We start from the raw sequence: 10,000 nt of genomic DNA, 5'->3' as shown, positions 1-10,000 counted from the left end.
GAGGATTCAGTCACGAAGGATCTAGAAATTCAGCGTTTCTCAACCTTTTTACCCTTTCGTAACCTTTAAAATAAATTGCATGTCTCAAGGAACCCCTGCGCAAAAAAAAACAAAAACAAAAAAAAAACACATATACCATATCTTTCTCATTTTATTTTCATCGTAACAATAGGTTAGATAGGATGATGTCTATATTACATTATTACAATAACCAAGAATATGTCGTGCGTGTTTAATTATATTACGTGTATGAAACTAAATAGAATATCAAAAGTGCATTAGCTTATCTCACTTGTTCTCGCGGAACCCTTAGGGACCTTTTGCGGAACCTTAGAGTTCCGGGGAACCCTGGTTGAGAAACGCTGATCTAACGAGTATCGACATCGTCCTCATCATCGAAAACTACCCAGGAGACGGATGAGGATGAAAGGAAAGGAAGGAAAGATGGAGGGATGGAACGGGTGGGAAGGAGGGTGGATGGGGAAGAGGAGAGGAAAGGAGGGGAGGGAGGAAGAGGAGAGGAAAGAAGGAGTGGAAGGAGAGGGATAGTTTGATTGGTACGTTGGGAGTGAACTGGAAACGGTGGCGTCCAGTCTAGATAATCTGTACCGCAGTTTTCGATCACTTGGGACCCGAAGAGGGGGGGAAGGGAGGGGAGGGGATCAAGGGGGAGGAGGGGGAAGAAGGGATCAGGAGGAGGTGGAGGAGGGGAGGAGGAGGAGGAGGAGGGGAGAGAATCTACCTAGAGGCAGAGAAAGCTCCGCGCGAGGCATGCAAAGCCTGTCGAGTGAATGGGAAAACATTAACTGAATCACCGTTTTCGGGGGTAGAGACTACCCCCCCCATGCATGAATAAAATTACCTAGCGACAGCTAGGATGAAATGAAAAGGACCAACAGGTATGTAAGGGGACCCAATATATGTGATTCATGTACATGCTGGTCCAGATGTCTTGTTACCCCTACCAATAGAGGTACAAGCATTACTGTAATACAAAATACATGTCCTGGATTCACTTTATTTACTGTAAGAACAATGGAACAAAATAAGAGCACTGGAACAAAATGTTCCCACCCAGTATTGTCATCTTCGGAGAAGCTGGTTTGCCGAATCTTTTGCCGGCCACATACATGCAGTTTAAACTGACAGTTACAACTGTTCAGTTATAACTGTCAGTTGAAACTGCACGTGTGTGGGTATCTCAGTAACTGTTCAGTTATAACTGTCAGTTGAAACTGCCCGTGTGTGGGTATCTCAGGGATACTGAGATACCCACACACGTGCAGTTTCAACTGATAGTTATAACTGAACAGTTGTAACTGTCAGTTTAAACTGCACGTGTGTGTCCGGCCTTTCAGTGACGTCATGTCGCACAACTCAAATGCTCTTGCCTGAATAATACACACGCTCATGTGCCCATACAAACAGCCTGAACCCAGGACGTGTATTTTGTATTAATGTAATACTTGTACCTCTATTGGTAGTGGTAACAAGACTTTTGGACCACCCTGTATTTACAATGAGTTTCCGAGAGTTAAGGAGGGCGAAGAGTCTTATGGAATTGATATTGGACGCGGAGTAAGTGGGACCTCTATGTGCCGGATGACACTTCATTATATTCATATCCGTTACACCCCTTGTCCGTGGTAGCAGCAGGAAGGAGGTTGAAAAAGGTGAGGGGGAGGGGGAGGGGGAGGGGGAGAGGGAGGGGGAGGGGGAGGAGGAGGGGGAAGGGTAGGCAGTTCCATACAAGTAACACGCTGGAAAATCTTTATCTCTCTCTCTCTCTCTGTCTATCTGTTTCTCTCTGTGTCTCTCCCTCTCTCTCTCTCTCTTTGTCTCTCTCTCTATCCCTCTCTCTCTTTCTTTCTCTTTCTCTTTCTCTCTCCCTCTCTCTTTCGCTCTTTCTCTCTCGCTCTCTCTCTCTCTGTTAATATTCATGATACCCGACCCTGGTAAAGGGCCAGAAGTCTCTGATGGCTGAAGAAACCATCTTCTATCAACCAGGATAAAAGTGTATCATGTATGCAACCTTGTCAAACAAATATTGCAACAGAAAAATCAATTGGGGAGTAATTCCAACCCACCTTACCTCCCTTCTCCCCATCCCAGTCTCATGTGGAAATAGAGGGGGGTACCCACGCGTAATATACGCATACATATACCCTACCCTTCCCCCTCTTTTCCCCTCCTGGAACAATGACGACCTAACATGACCTCCCAATTATTTTTTTTTCTCTCTTTTTTTGACCGGGCTTCTTAAGATCGCCATGCTAGTCCTCCTGAAGAGCTTCTTACAGACAAGACTTCGAAAAAGGGTTTAGTACTTCGATAACCCAGCGCTTCTATGTGGACGATACCGCGCCCTACAGACAGCACCCTCCCGGAGATATTTACAAAGGGATTACAAAGGCGGAGCATGCCGACAGGAGACCTTTTGGTCCATATCTAGGTCGGATGCGAAAAAATCATAATAATGATAAATAAATAAATGAATGAATAAATAGAAACTATAATAATGTAATAGATAGAATACATAAATAAATGCATAGGTATAGTTAAATGATAAGCAAACAGGTAAATAGTAAAAATGATAAATTGACTTATAACTAATAATAAATGAGAATCGAGCAAATAAAAATACAGACAAATGATAACAAAACAAATAAACAAATAATATACAATAAGTTATAGTTATCACAGCATCTTGCTTAGGTGTTTATCTAAACGATTCTTAAAGCTTCGAACTGAACTACATTGCACTGCCTCTGCAGGAAGTTGATTCCGTTTCATCACGAACAGTATCAGCGGAAAGGTGCGCGTGGGGTGGGGTGGGGGTGGGGGGTAAAGGGATCAACATTCTTCTTTGATTCTTCAATCAAGGCTCTAAAAGAGTGGAGGGGAGAGAGGGGCGGGGGTAGGGGAGAGGGGAGAGGGGAGAGGGGAGAGGAGAGAGGGGAAAGGGAACGCAGTGGGATAGAGTGAGGGGAAGGGGAGCTGGAGGGAGAGGGAGTAGGGGAAGGGGAGGAGAAGGGAAGGCGAAAGTGGTGGGGGAGGGGGGAAGATAGGGAGAGGGGAGAGGAAGCAGGGAGAGGGAAGAGGACGGGGAGAGTGGAGAGGGGAGAGGGGAGAGGGAAGGAGATGGGTAGAGAAGAGAGGGAAGGAGATGGGTAGAGAAGAGAGGGAAGGGGATGGGGAGAGGGGAGAGTGAAGGGAATGGGGAGAGGAGAGAGGGAAGGGGATGGGGAGAGGAGAGAGGGAAAGGGATGGGGAGAGGGGAGAGGGAAAGGGAAAGGGATAGGGAGAGGGGAAAGGGATAGGGAGAGGGGAGAGGGAAAGGGATGGGGAGAGGGGAGAGGGGAGAGGGGAGAGGGGAGAGGGGAGACGGGAAAGGGGAGAGGGAAGGGAATGGAGAGAAGGAAGGGGACGGGGGAGGGTGATGGGGAAAGAGGAAGGAACGGCGAGGTGAGAATGTCTCATTTTTAACACCTGCGGACATTATTTCACGTTTGGCGAAACGTCTCCTTCTCAGCTATTACGAGTATCTCTTCCTCCTGACCCAGGTCATGGCTCCTGACCCAGGTCATGGCACCTGACCCAAGTCATGGTACCTGATCCAGGTCACCTGGCAACAGAAGAGAATATATTTGTCCAGCCACTTGGCCTGATTTGCATTTTCACGAAAAGGGTTGCAGTTGGCAGCCAAAGAGTAGAAGTTAGCGTTCTCTTAAGTTATTCTCTCACTCCGACAGTGGGTTCTCTGTGTGAAATGTATGTATATGTGCACATGTGTATGTATATGTATGTATGTATATATGCACATGTGTGTATGTATGTGTGTACGTATGTATGGACTGATATGAGTATTCATGTATGTGTATATATGTATGAATGCATATACTGTATGCATGTATTATGTATGTAAATATTGTATGTATGTATGTATGTATGTATGTATGTATGTATGTATGTATGTATGTATTTATGTATGTATTTATGTATGTATTTATGTATGTACATATGTATGTATCTATGTATGTACTGTATATATGCACATGCGTGTATGTATATATATATATATATACGTATGTATGGATGGCTATAAGTATTCATGTATGTATGTGTATATATATGTATGAATACATATACAAATATATACATATATATATATATATATATATAATATATAATATGTATTTGTGTATGTATGTACGTATGATGTACGTGTATATATTACGTGTGTGTGTGTGTGTGTGTGTGTGTGTGTGTGTGTGTGTGTGTGTGTGTGTGTGTGTGTGTGTGTGTGTGTGTGTGTGTGTGTGTGTGTGTGTGTGTGAAGAAAATTATCTGACGTCTCCTGTACCATTCGTTGGTGCTCTGAGATGACGAACGAAAGCAATGGGGGGGAGGGAAGGAGGTATGGGAGAGAAAGAGGGAAGGCGGGAGAGAAAGAGGGAAGGAGGAAGGGAGGGAGTGAAGGATGGTAGAAAAAAAAGAGGAAGGAAAGGAGGGAAGGAAGGAGGGCGGGAAGGTGAGCGGGAAGGAGGGCAGGAAGGAGGGACTTAAGGAAGTAGGGAAAGAAAGAGGGGGGAAGGAAGAAGGAAGAGGAGAGAGTGAGGGAGAGAAGGAGGGAGGGAGAGAAGGACGGAGGGGAGGGAGGGAATGAAGGAGGAAGTGGAGGGAGGGAGAGGGGGAGGAAAGGAGGGAAGGAGGGAGGGAAGGAGGGAAGGAGGAAGGGAGGAGGGGAGAAAGAGAGAGGGAGAGAGGGATAGAGTAAGGAATAGGAGAGAGGGAGAGAGGGAGAGAAGGAAGGAGTGAAGAAGGAAGAAAGGGAGAGAGGGAGAGATGGAGAGAGGGAGAGAGAAGACGATATGGTCTGGGTACACAAGATGAGGGAGCACTGGGGAGAGGAAGGATATACTCATTTTCACCCCCCCACCATCCCCCCTACCCCCCCATAGACGCCCATATGTGAAGTGGGGATGGGAGGGGGGATGGAGAGAAGGTCCAGAGAGGTAGGTAGGTTTTAATTAAAAATGAGGTAAGGCTCCAACGCGAGAGAGATTACGATGAGGGAGGAAGGGAGGGAGGCAGGGAGGGAAGGAGAAGAGGGAGGGAGGGAAGGAGGGAGGGAGGGAGGGAAGAGGCAGGAAAGGGGAGGGAGGAGTGAGGAAGACAGAGGAGAGAAGGGGGTGAGGGAGTGAGGAAGGACGGGAGAAAGGGAGGGAAGGAGAAGAGGAAGGGAGGAAGGGAGGGAAGGAGAAGAGGGAGGGATAGAGGAAGGGAGGAAAGGAGAAGAAGGAGGGATGGAGGAAGAGAGGAAGGGAGAAAGGGAGGGAAGGAGAAGAGGGAGAGAGGAAGGGAGGGAAGGAGAAGAGGGATGGATGGAGAAAGGGAGGGAAGGAGAAAAGGGAGGGAAGGAGAAGAGGGAGGGAAGGAGAGGGGAGGGAAGGAGAGGGGAGGGAAGGAGGGGGAGGGAAGGAGGGGGGAGGGAAGGAGGGAGGGAGGGAGGGAGGGAAGGAAGGAGGGAGGGAGGGAGGGAGGGAGGGAGGAAGGGAAAAATGGAATGCGTGAGGACGGGACAGAGGGAGGGAAGGAAGGGAATGAGTGAGAGAGGGAGGGTAGGATTGAAGGAGTGGGGAGGGAGAGAGAAAAGAGAGGAAGGAGGGAGGGAGGGAGGGAGTGCATAACGATGAGAAAGAGGGAGTGAAGGAAGGGAGGCGGGGGAGAGGGAGGCGGGAGAGAGGGAGGCGGGGGAGAGGGAGGCGGGAGAGAGGGAGGCGGGGGGAGAGGGAGGGGTAGGGGAGGGAGAGAGGGAGGGGTAGGGGAGGGAGAGAGGGAGAGGAAGAAGAGAGGGGAGTGAGGGAAAGGAAGAAGAGAGGGAGGGGAGGGGCAGGGGAGATGAAGAGTCCTAAAGAGAACTGGCTGGAGGTCTGAAGAAAAAAAAAATTGCGTTTGGTCAAGTCTGGAATCATGGGGGGATGGGGAGATGGGGGATGGGGGGAAAGGGGGGTGTATTTACAGGTGTGACAAAAAAAAATCTAAAGTTTCTGGGGAGGAGAGACGATCGGGGGACCAAGAGGATGGGAAGGGGGAGAGCCAGGAGGAAGAAAATAGAAAAAAAGAATTTGAGAAAAAGAACAGGAAAATGATAATCAAGAGCAAAGACAAATGCAAAAGATGAAACAAGAGGAAAACGCGGAAGGAAATTATCACGGGAAAAGAAAAACATTCACAATTAAAACGTTACGCAGTAGAAAGCCTAAAGGAGAGAGAGAGAGAGAGAGAGAGAGAGAGAGAGAGAGAGAGAGAGAGAGAGAGAGAGAGAGAGAGAGAGACTCAACCATAAGTACGATATATTCCTTTCTTTCTTTCTTTTCCAAAAAAAAAATGAGATCCTGAAGCCTGTAAAAGCAAAGCCCAGACCAGCTTCTCCTTCTGAAGACGCCTGAAGCTTTTGTTAACATCGTGAGTCCGTTCATCTGAACGCCATCGCTCAACGCTTTCCAGCTCAAACAATGTTCCATGCGTCATGCCATCCCAGTTTCTCAGCTGGATGAGGGCTGGCCAATACGCAGAGGACAAGTCTACAGGATAGATGGAGGGAGTGAGGGATAGAAGTGGAGGGATAGGACAATTGCAATCGTTGAGGTTAGGAGGGTGTGTGCAGAGAGGAACGCAAGCATACGCCGGGGGAGGGGAGGGGGAGGGGAGATCGGGGGAGGGGGGGAGATCGGGGGAGGGGGGAGTAGGTGGAGACATAAACTGATGTGGAGAACAAGGTCTCCGTGCACGTCGAGAACAAGCAGGCGAGATAGGCGAGGACATACCCAACGCCCGACACCTCCCCCCCCCCGAGTGTAACCCCCTGGGGGGTGGGGGAACAGAAAATGGAATTGAGGCCTGGAACAACCTACCCAATGTTTCCTTGCATGGTTTATGCAGCCCAGCGTGGTCGGCCCTAGTGCTGCTGGTCCTCCTTGGCAACTCGTCACAGTGTTGGAGGAAGACCTCTGTAATCCTTCATGGTGATTGCCTTGACCCCCTCCAGCCCGCCTCCTTCGTCCAGGGTCAGGGAGAGGGGGAAGTGCGGCTACGCGAGTTGTCACACACACCCGCCCACAACGCGTCTAGTCGAGTCACCGGATCTCCAAGCACATGAATCCTGTCCCTCGCACTCACTCTCTATTTGGTCGACTGCCTGATGGAACCGAAGAGGAAACAGTCTTTCCCCGCGTGTATGCCCCACGGGGTTGCTTAATTCCCGCTCCCCTGGGCTTGTCTTGGCTCCACTGTGGGACACCCTGCATGAAAACAAAGTTCCCAGGTTCCTAGGCGTGATTTCTTGCCCCGTAGCGGCCATTTACGTGAAAATCCGGGTTCGTTGTCGTACGTCCGCCAGCGCGGTAATATTGATCCGCAGCGACGCCAGCGTTGTCGACGGGTAACGTCGGCACAAGAGTTCGGTCATCTTGTATCTGGCATCCTAACAGCAGCAGCAGCACCACCACCACCACAACCACCACCGCTATCACCACTATGCCACCACGGCACCACTGCATCCCAGAGACTCCTACTCCGCCTCTTTCTCCAGCTTTGCTTCCCCCAAATATAGAAAATAAAAGAGAAGAGATTCTTTTCTTTAGTCGAAGATATCTTCACCTTCCCTCTAGCTGTGTCACTTCCCGAAATAAGATTCCCCGGGAGAGGGGGCTGGGGTTGGCGCTTGTTTCCGTTTGTTGATCGTCTTGTATCGGAGTTCGAGATAGGGTCGGGGTGACAGCCACACACCCTTGCTTCGTCATTCGAAAGTCGCTATAAAGATAAGTACGACACAGCTCCAGCCTCTTCAGCGCTGGAGACTTCCTAGACTTTCTGGGTCGCCGAAGGAGACGACGACAGTACCTTCTGCCTCAGAGTCGCTCCTCACAAAACTCCCGAAGTAGGAGGACAGGTAAATGCTACTCATATCCAAACTAACGAAGCACAACTGAACCTAACCTAACCTAACCTAACCTAACCTAACCTAACCTAACCTAACCTAACCTAACCTAACCTAACCTAACCTAACGTGGCATAGTCTAGCCTAGAGTAGCTACTCTAGACTAACCAAGCCTAGCCTAACTTAACTCAATATCGTTTTTCCTAACCCGACCTAGCCTAACCTAACTTAGCCTAGAACAATCTGATATTACCTATTCTAAACTAAACTTTCCTACCTAGTCTAATCTAGCCGAAGCTAGATCTACCCTAGCCTAACCTCGTTTAGCTTAGCTTGGCCTAGCCTAGCCTAGCCTAACCTAACTTAGATTTGACTAGCCTATCTTAAACTAGCCTAACTTGGCCATATCCTACCTAACTTAACCTAACCTAACGTAATCTAACCTAAACTATTCTCACCCAAGCTATCCTAACCTAACCTAACCTAATCTAACTTAACCTAACCTAACGTAATCTAACCTAAACTATTCTCACCCAAGCTATCCTAACCTAACCTAACCTAACCTAACCTGACCTAACTTAACCTAACCTAACCTAACTTAACCTAACCTAACCTAACCTAAACTAACCTAACCGAACTCACCTAACATAATCTAACCTAACCTATCCGAAACCATACTAGCCTATCCAAGCCGAGTTGCCTCAGAGGCCCGATGACCTCCTCAGGCCGGAGATCGGGAACCGGCCCCCGGACCATTCCAAAGCAGGTCTCCACCGTGCTGTCGATAGGAGATTTTATTCATTTAACAGAAATCTTCTCGGCAGTGCACAGGTAGCTGAATAAAATCGCCTAACAGAAGAGGATTTGTGTTAGATTAGACTCAACAGGACATCACGCCTTATCTCGGAATATACACTGGAAGATCACATTACATTTACTATAGCAGACCTTGCAATTCTTCGCATGTAAATTAGATAATTTTAGTTTTAAGAAGGAAATAGGCAAGACCTGATTTACCAACATGTAGTAAGCGCTGAAACAATTGTTTGGTTTAAGAGAAGATAAGAGATTTATGGATAGGAATGACAGGTGGTAAAAGACATAGAACTACCTACTGTAGGCCTTATGGTCTCTTGCAGTCCTCCTCAGATAAGATTAAAGTTTCTGTATTCCGAATATTTCCTAACACAGCCATCTAACACATCCTAACACAGCCATCTAACACATCCTAACACAGCCATACGGGGGCCAGTGATCAACCACGTGATCAACCACATCTCAGCTGTTGCCCTGAGAAGACTAGGTTCGAATCTCTCACCTAGACATCATTGAGATTACGTAAATGATAAAAAAAAAATAATAATAATTGCTCTTGTTGGCCTCGATTAGAGGCAGTCTGGCCGTGCAGTGCTTAAGATTCACCTCAGGGGGGAGAGAGAGAGAGAGAGAGAGAGAGAGAGAGAGAGAGAGAGAGAGAGAGAGAGAGAGAGAGAGAGAGAGAGAGAGAGAGTGGGGGCAGAGAGAGAGAGAGAGAGAGAGAGAGAGAGAGAGAGTGGGGCAGAGAGAGAGAGAGAGAGAGAGAGAGAGAGAGAGAGAGAGAGAGAGAGAGAGAGAGAGAGAGAAAGGGATACAATGACAGATAGAGATAGATAGATTGATGGATAGCTTAGTAGATTATGGTTGGAGCAGAGCGTTTGACGTTTACCTTTATGATATAAGTAAAGTGTGTACTGGAACTGAGATACTTTTCACACATTGCCTTTCTTCCCTTTCTATTTTCCTCCCTTTCTTCCCTCTCCTTTCCTCCCTTTCTTCCCTTTTTATTTTCCTCCCTTTCTTCCCTCTCCTTCCCTCCCTTTCTCTCTTTCTATTTTCCTCTCTTTCTTCCACCTCCTTCCCTCCCTTTCTCTCTTTCTATTTTCCTCCCTTTCTTCCCTCTCCTTCCCTCCCTTTCTCACCTTTCTATTTTCCTCTCTTTCTTCCCTCTCCTTCCCTCCCTTTCTTCCCTTTCTATTTTCCTCCCTCTCTTCCCTCTCCTTCCCTCCCTTTCTTCCCTTT

General features: G+C 47.9%; 1 protein-coding gene across 1 annotated transcript in view; it reads right to left on the bottom strand.

Annotated features, from left to right (window-relative positions):
- Nucleotides 1-7,365, bottom strand: part of LOC143038651 (uncharacterized) — a 117,234-nt gene extending 109,869 nt beyond the window's left edge. Inside the window, exon 1 of the mRNA XM_076208152.1 lies at nt 6,918-7,365. The gene's annotated coding sequence lies outside the window, so the exon portion shown is untranslated. The remainder of the gene's footprint in view (nt 1-6,917) is intronic.
- Between the last annotated feature and the right edge of the window lie 2,635 nt (nt 7,366-10,000).

The sequence above is a fragment of the Oratosquilla oratoria genome, chromosome 24, assembly GCF_046742065.1.
Source record: "Oratosquilla oratoria isolate Oo_2021 chromosome 24, ASM4674206v1, whole genome shotgun sequence".
In the NCBI taxonomy this organism is placed as follows: domain Eukaryota; kingdom Metazoa; phylum Arthropoda; class Malacostraca; order Stomatopoda; family Squillidae; genus Oratosquilla; species Oratosquilla oratoria.
The sequence above is the reverse complement of the archived record's forward strand: the minus strand, read 5'-3'. Positions and strand labels throughout refer to the sequence as shown.